Source organism: Mus caroli, unplaced genomic scaffold (assembly GCF_900094665.2).
Source record: "Mus caroli unplaced genomic scaffold, CAROLI_EIJ_v1.1 scaffold_16604_1, whole genome shotgun sequence".
NCBI classification, from domain to species: Eukaryota; Metazoa; Chordata; class Mammalia; order Rodentia; family Muridae; genus Mus; species Mus caroli.
In genome coordinates, this window is record NW_018388898.1 from 817 (window position 1) to 9,381 (window position 8,565).

Genomic DNA, 8,565 nt, shown 5'->3' on the forward strand with positions numbered 1-8,565 from the left:
AACTGTTGTAAAATCTGTATTGCTCTCAGTTAGCCAAAGCAAACAGTATTATCTGGCACAAACATTAATCTCTGCTGAGGACTTTGTGAAAGTGTTTTCGTTTGACCTGATCATTGTCTAGCAGCATTTCTATAAGTTTCTTTAAATGTCTCAGTCCAGGTTAGGTATGGTTGTACATACTTTCAATGCCAGAACTTGGAAGGAAAAAGCCAGATAGATGGATTTCAGGTCTCTGTGAGCTTGAGGTACAGTGGTCTCTATAACACCTTCTATTGCACAAGACAAAAAATATTGAGGCCCTATTTTAAGAAAAAAAAAAATCTCTGCCAGGCAGTGGTGGCATATGTCTTTAATCCCAGAACTTGGGAAGTAGAGGAAGGCAGATCTCTGAGTTCGAAGTCAGCATGGTCTACAAAATGAGTTACAGGAAAGCCAAGACTGCACAGACAAACCTTGTCTATAAAAAATCAATCAATCAACCAACCAACCAACCAAACAAACAAAAACAAGAAAAAAAATCTCGGCAGACCTCCGGCCATGGTGTAGGGTGATATGTGTCTCCCTTGAGCTGACTCTGCAGGGCATGATGACTTTGGCAAGTAAGGCAGTTGAATTGCAGCTCCAGGTGAAGCACAATGCAGAGGAGCAGCAAGAGTTCATGAGGGACTTATAGCACTGGGAGGAGGACATGAAGCAGAAGGAGCTGGAGATGAGAAGACAAGGTGGCATTCCTGAGAATTTACCTCCTATTGGAAATGGGAATTTTAGAAAAAAAGAAGAAAAGTAAAGCTAAAAATTCTTTAAAAACAAACAAACAAACAACAAAAAACAGAGAACAAAATACAGACACACACACACACAAAGAATAAAATCCTTCGATTACGATGCCTGGGCAAAACTTGATGTGGATTCTTGATGAGCTTAACAAAGAAGATAGCACCACACCGTTCCATGTCTCTATGTCCCAGGAGTCAGAATCAGAAGAAGACTGCATTCATGTAGATTCTCGAAGCTCTTGTTTTAAAAGAAAAGGATAATAAGTACTTCAAGGAAGGAAAATACTACGAAGCCATTGAATGCTCCATGAAAGGCATGGATATTGATCCCTATAATCCCATGTTGACAACAAACAGGGCGTCCACTTACTTAAGACTGAAAAAATTTGCTATTGCTAAGTCTGACTGTAATTTGGCCATTGCATTAAACAGGAGTCACACCAAGGCTTACACCAGACAAAGTGCTGCTCGGTTTTGCTTGGCAAAAATTGGAAGACACCAGAAAAGATTATGAGAAAGTCTTAGAACTGGAACCAGACAACTTTGGAGCAACAAAAGAACTTAGGAAAACTGATCAGGCTTTAACATCCAAAGAGAACTCATGTCCCAAAGAAGTTGCTGCAATGATTAAGCCAGCTGCAGCATAGGAAAACCCACTGAAGATCAGCGGGACAGGCAGAAGGCCATCGCAGATAAAGACCTGGGCAATGGATTTTTTCAAACAAGAAATATGAGCAAACAACTGAACGCTACACCCGAGGGATAGCAGCAGACAGCACCAACACCCTAATTCCAGCTAACAGAGTGATGGCCATCTCAAGATTCAGAAATATGAAGAAGCTGAAAGAGACTGCACACAAGCTATCTTACTAATGGTTCACATTCAATAGTGTTTGCCAGAAGAGGAACTGCAAGGACATTTTTGGTAAAGATGAATGAGGCCAAGCAAGATTTTGAAACTGTTTTACTTTAGAACCTGGAAATAAACAAGCAGTGACTGAGCTTTCCAGAAGTAAAAAGGAATTAATTGAGAAAGGACATTGGAGTGATGTCTTTCTTGACTCCACACTGAGACACAGTGTGGTGAAACCTGTAGATAATCCTCCTCATTTTGGGTTACCTAAAGCACTCAAGAAGGTTTTTATTGAAGAAACTGGCAATTTGAAAGACACTGTTAGTCCAGCATGGTGGCGCACGCCTTTAATCCCAGCACTCGGGAGGCAGAGGCAGGCAGATTTCTGAGTTCGAGGCCAGCCTGGTCTACAAAGTGAGTTCCAGGATAACCAGGGCTATACAGAGAAACCCTGTCTCACAAAAAAAACAAAACAAAACAAAACAAAACAAAAAGAAAGAAAGAAAGAGAGAAAGAAAGAGAGAAGGAAAGAAAGAAGGAAAGAAAGAAAAGAAGGAAGGAAGGAAGAAAGACACTGTTAATGCACCAGATAGTTCTGCCACTGTCCCTGAGAGCGATCGAGTAACAGCGGCTATGGTCACGGGAAGCAAAAAGAATTCAAACAAGGGCATCTCTCTGCCTGCAGGGGATATGCCAAGAGCTAAAGTATTGAAAATAGAAGCAATCAGGGATACTTCAGCCCCACAAGCACAGGTGGACCTGAAGCAAGATGTGTGTCAGACTGTGAATGAGAAGTCCTCTTTGAGGCTAGAGCAGCTGACAGGTCAGTTGTCCAATGCGGTTCTGCCTGCACTTTCTGCCAACTACTTCCAGCTCAAGTTTGATTTCAGACAGTTGAGAAGTTCCCAAGAGATGCTGTATCAGTATTTAAAGAATATTGAACCATCTTTTTATCCCAAGTTGCTTCAGAAAAAACAAGAATCTGGGCAGTGGTGATGTATGCCTTTTATTCCAGCACTTGGGAGGTAGAGGCAGGCAGATTTCTGTGTTTGAGGAGAGCCTGGTCTACAGAGTAAGTTCCAGGACAGCCAGGGCTATACAGAGAAACCCTGTCTCAACCCCCCCCCCCAAAAAAAAGCAGAAAAAACTAAAACCAGTGTATTCAATCAAATCATTACAATTTTACATGACTTTTACACTAAGAGGGAAAAGCCAACTCTCATCTTTGAAGTCCAAGAAAGACTTTCTCAACTGAAAAGGTTTGACATGGCGGTGATGTTTATGTCAGGACCTGAGAGAAAGTTCACAAATGTATTATTCAATCACTTAGAAAAATCAGAACTGAAGGAAGATTCTATTGAAGAACTCAAGAAAAGATACGGCAGCTGACCATGATTGGATGTTGTTGCTTCTGTGTACATTTCTTTCCTTACTGAAATCAAGTATTTGGCTTTTTATGAAAGTGAAACTTACTGGAGAGGAGTTTCCTCTTTTTGGATGGCAACTGATTCACTCTAAGTGCTCTGTGGCCTAACTAGTGAGAAATGCTTCAAATAAACTAAGTTTTTATGAAATTAAAAAAAAAAAAGAAAAAGAAAAAAATCTCAGTACACTTAGTGAGTGTGTTGGCACACACCTATGTCCTCAGCCATACGGACAGGGAGACAGGAGGGTTTGAAATTCAAGGTCATTATCCTCTGCAAAGCAAACTTTAACCTTGGCTCTATGAGACCCTGTCTCAAATATTTTCTCTTCCCTAAAATGATACCCCAGCCTCTGTCTTTTAGAGACCAGAGATCAGCCACATTGTGATCCCATTCAATAAATAAATGCTGTGTGTGAGTCCTTCCTCCTGCTGTTCCATTGCCTTTTCTTGCCCAAACCTAATTCATGCTCTCTCATTTGCTGATGTCCTCTCTTCACATCTCTTTTCTCATCCCCATCCATAGATCCGTTTGCATCAGTTCTCTCAGAGCTCTCTTTTTTCACCTTCATTTCTTTTTCTTCTTTTAGGATACAAAGGGAACCATAAAGAAGATCTGTGACTTTCTAGGAAAAAAATTAGGGACAGATGAGCTGTATCTCGTCCTCAAGTTCAGCTCCTTCCAAGCCATGAAAGAAAACAACATGTCCAATTATAGTCTCGTTAAGAAAGATCAGATTACTAATGGCTTGAACCTCATGAGAAAAGGTAAAGAAATTGTCTTGCTTCAGAATATGTCAGAACTTATGAAGTGCTTGTTGTGCCAATGAATCTCTAAGTCGTTGTTGGAAATATACTGAGAGTCACTGCTCATCAGTGATAGCTTCTCGCAGACTTTACAGGGAAATGTTTTTATGGAGAAGATGTGGGTTTAAGACATTCTGCAAAGTTGATTTATTCTGGGAGACGAACTTGGGATTGGAGATGGTCATGTCCAATAAATTCAATGATAAAATGGGAAAGTAGTCATGATTCTATGAGGTATTGGAAAGTATCCTAAAGCTCAAGGCCTCTGACTATTGCCAGAAGCCCTCAGACTCCTGAACTTCAGACTCTGTGGAGACATATTTACTTCTCTGCACTAGAACTGAAATTCTCACCTAAGAGAAGTGGTCTGCTCTTAGATTTCCTAAAATGAATCAAAACTTGGGCAATGTAAAGCAGTGTATGAACATAAAAATCTGTTATTAAATACCAAAAGGAATGAAGACACTCTGTTAATTTGTCATGTAGAATAGATGATAGGAAGAAAACATGCTTACATACATGCATGCATACATACATATATACAGTAATTATAATATAGTTCTATCAAAATACTTGATCAGTCTTCATTAGACTTTTGTAATCTAAGTTTCCTAGTATTTGTACATAGCATAGGGTTTTTTGCATTTGATAACAACTTTTATTTGGGGATTATTTTTCTTCTACTCATGTGACATATAGCTAGTAAGCCATATACCTCTGGAAACCAGGTCACTGATGCGGGACACCAATTTCATTATGCACTTGCTTCACTACTTCATTATAGAGGATGATGAAATGGATATGTCTGGAAACAATTTTGAAAGATAAAATATATAAAGATAATATTTGTCTTCCCAATTCCTCTATTAGATTGGTGCCATTTTTTATTCTCAATCATTCAAGTTGGTGAGATGAATCTGGTTTTAACCTCCAAGCAATAGTTTTCCACAAGCAATGGTAGTCATTCTAATTCCCTATTTACCACTGCAGGAAATACAGACGAGAGAAATGTTTACGGTAATTCACCCACTGTTTGGTTGACAAGAATTTTGTAAAGGCAATGCTGCAATCAAGACATATGTAGGAAATATCTTCTGGAAAACTTCAAAATCCCCAGCCCTCATTACTTCACAATGTATGTTTACTGGACTCAGTACTTGAGCCATTAATCATTTTCACTGATATCAAAGACACAAAAGGAAGGTGACATAAGGACAGAGGAAGAAGCCTGCCATCTGCAGGCCAAAAACAAACAAACAAACAAAAAAACCAACAAACAAAACAAAAATCCCACAAAGGTCTGGACAATGCCCTGAGACCTCCAGCATCCAAAACTGTGAGGAATTTCCTTTTCTTTCTTTTTAAAAATTCATTCTATTTTATTGGATATTTTCTTTATTTATATTTCAAATGATATCCCCTTTCCAGGTCTACCCTCCAGAAATCCCTATCACATCCCTCTTACCCTGCCTCTTTGAGGGTTCTCCCCTACCCACCTATTCCTGCCTCCTTGACCTGGCATTCCCCTACACTGAGCATCTACACCACCTATTAGGGTTATCCAGACATCTGACACACAAGAGTTTGGAGAGATTTTTGGAAAGAAGAAATGAAAATACATGTACATCTATAAGGTGCACAGGATTTGCATCTAGCTGGATTAGAACACCATGTGTGTACCTCCAAAGATGTGTTTTTTTCAAATAGACTAATTTATTCCATTGGGAAGCTGTATTGAATTTGTTGAGATTCTTGTAGTTCAACATCTATCTGGTTTGGCTTATCAGGATCAACATATGTGTGGAAAATAATAAGAAAACATGTTCTAATAATAAAGAAAAATGGAACTTGAGAGTAGAAATGGATACTGATAGGTACCCATCTTATAAGATGACACTTTTATATTCATATCAATTAATGGTATATAATATTTGAATGTGCTCTATCAGTGGTTTATAATTTATGAATTCTTTATATTTTCTTTAATACAGCCCTCTGGGGAATTAAAATTAATTTATGTGATGATACAGAAAGAAAGTAAAGTGATAAAGAAGATCATGGTTTTTATTGTAAATCTTTTTGCTTTAAAATACATAACCATCACTTCCACACTGGGTGACATCTCATAAAATAATTTTCCCTCAGCAAAATAGGATCACTTCCTATACCTTTCTCATCTGTTCAGGAATTCAGTAAAAGAAAATCCCACACTGAGTATGTCCTATATATCTGGCACTTTTTGCAAAATGAACCATTTAGTAATTTCAAAAACATGTTCTTTTTAATTATATTAGATGCATACTCTGTGTGTATACTCAAAGCAGAAATGCATGGTATACATCACAATGCCACACTTTGGAAATAAAGCAAAGATGGAGCCTGCTGGGTTGTAAATGGAGGAAAGATGGGGAGAGAAGGTTACAGTGTCATTGATCAGGAGACAAAGAGCAAGATGTAATTATATGACAGATAGTAGACCTCTGAGATGAAAGAAGATACAACACAGCATGAGCAGTTGGACAATCACTAAGGCTCAAACTAAAGATCTTCTGGAATGGAGTGGTGAAAACCAGTGTGTGATCAGAAGAGACAGTGCTACAAAGGACAGGGGCTGAAATTATACAGAACTTTATTCATTACAGTACACCATGGCTGAGTGAAACAGAAGTCCTGTAATGTCCTCAGCTGGGAGGAGCTTGGTCTCCTGTATCTAGTGGGAAAATCAAGACAGATGAAATGCTGCTCATAATTGTGTGTATCCACAGCACTCATGAGAACCTACACAAACATAAGTATAAACTATTTTAAGATACTCTTTAAAAGTTGCTTGCATGCTGTGAAGAACTTCTATAAGTAAATACTAAAATGTAGACATAACAATTGAAGTCTGTTTTGGATCATTGAGATGATAAACACTGTTGAGTTGCATATAGTGATGGGAACAGGTTTGATGGGAAGCAAGAATAATCTGGATATATAAAAAGGTCAATCCAGTGTTGTTTCAGTTAGATTATCTGCCATATAGGGTGGGAGAAGAAAAGGTAGGACATAATTTCCACAGAGGGAGAAGACTGTATATATGATTTCAGGGCTTAAGAATGTTTCTACAGAAAATGGTAGTTTGATTTATTAACTGTGTGATCATTATCAAACAAATGGTAAGAGCATATGATGGGAGGAGCCAGAGTAGTGTTATGACCATTATTAATCCACCTATGTATCTTCTTCACATTTTACAGGCACAACTGGGGACTGGAAGAATCACTTCACAGTAGCCCAAGCTGAAGCCTTCGATAAAGTGTTCCAGGAAAAAATGGTCGGTTTTCCTCCAGGCATGTTCCTATGGGAATAAGTTATCAAAACTTTTGAATATTATATGAACACTGATGTTTATGTTCCTGTTGTTCTATATCTTGAATGTGGTCATAGAATAAATCCTGTTGTGGAATTGTGAGGGTGATTCTTTTTTAAAGCTAGTGTTACTAATACTAGTTAGTAGTAGCAACAGTAGTGGTGGTGGTGGTGGTGGTGGTGGTGTGTATACCTTCTGTTTGTAGTAACTTCAGAGGCCAGAAGAGTGCATTGGTTCCCAGGGAGTTGCAGTTGCATGCAGCTGTAAAGATCCTATTTTGAGTCCTACTCCCAGCTTCCTTCCCTGCCATTCTCCTACACTGGGGCATCAAACACCCTCAGCCTCAAGGGTCTCTCCTCCCTCTGATCCTAACAAGGCCATCCTCTGCCACATATGCAATTGGAACCATGGGTCCCTCCATGCGTAATCTTTAATTGGTAGTCCAGTCCCACGGAGCTCCAGGGGCTCTGGACTGTTGACACTGTTGCCCCCTCCATGGGGCTGCAAAGTCCCTAAGCTCTCGCCATTCCTTTTCCTACTCCATCCGGGACCCTGCACTCAATCCAATGGTTGATTGCAAGCATCTGCCTCTGTATCTAAAGTTCTGACAGAGCTGCTCAGGAGACAGTCATATCAGGCTCCCATCAGCAAGCACTTCCCTGCATCCACAATAGCATCCAGTTTGATTACTGTATATGTGCTGACCATTATCCACTTATCAGTGAATGTATATCATGTGTGTTCTTTTGTGACTGACTTACCTCACACAGGATGATATTTCCTAGATCCACCCATTTGTCTGTGAATTTCATGAAGTCAGTTTTTTTAATAGATGGGTAATATTCCATTGTGAAAATATCACATTTTTTGTATACACTTCTCTGATGAGGGTTATATCCGGGTTGTGTCCAGCTTCTGACTACTATAAACATGGCTGCTCTAAATTTAGTGGAGCATGTGTCCTCGTTACATGTTGAAGTATTTTCTGGGTGTATGCCCAGGAGTTGTATAGCTGTGACCTCAAGTATTACTAAATGCAATTTTCTGAAGAACTACTAGACTGATTTCTAGAGTGGTTGTACCAGCTTGCAAATCCCATCTGCAATGGAGGAGTCTTCTTCTTTCTCCACATCCATGCCAGCATCTGCTGTCATCTGAGTTTTTGAATTCCAGAGTTGTTGTTTGTGATCTTAGCCATTCTGATTGGTGTGAGGTGGAATCTCAGGGTTTCCTTTTTTTTTAATTGGCATTTCCCTGGTGGCTAATGATGTTTAACATTTCCTTAGGTGCTTCTCAGGCATTCAGTTTTCCTCAGGTTACAATTCTCTATTTAGCTCTGTACCCCATTTTTAAT

General features: G+C 39.2%; 1 pseudogene across 1 annotated transcript; it reads left to right on the forward strand.

Moving 5' to 3' along the window:
* Window positions 1-353: 353 nt before the first annotated feature.
* On the forward strand, window positions 354-7,313 carry LOC110287843 (annotated as a pseudogene). The gene is made up of 4 exons (XR_003835863.1): window positions 354-1,953; window positions 2,201-2,615; window positions 2,787-3,820; window positions 7,099-7,313. The product of XR_003835863.1 is annotated as an RNA polymerase II-associated protein 3-like (transcript).
* The last annotated feature ends 1,252 nt before the right edge of the window (window positions 7,314-8,565 follow it).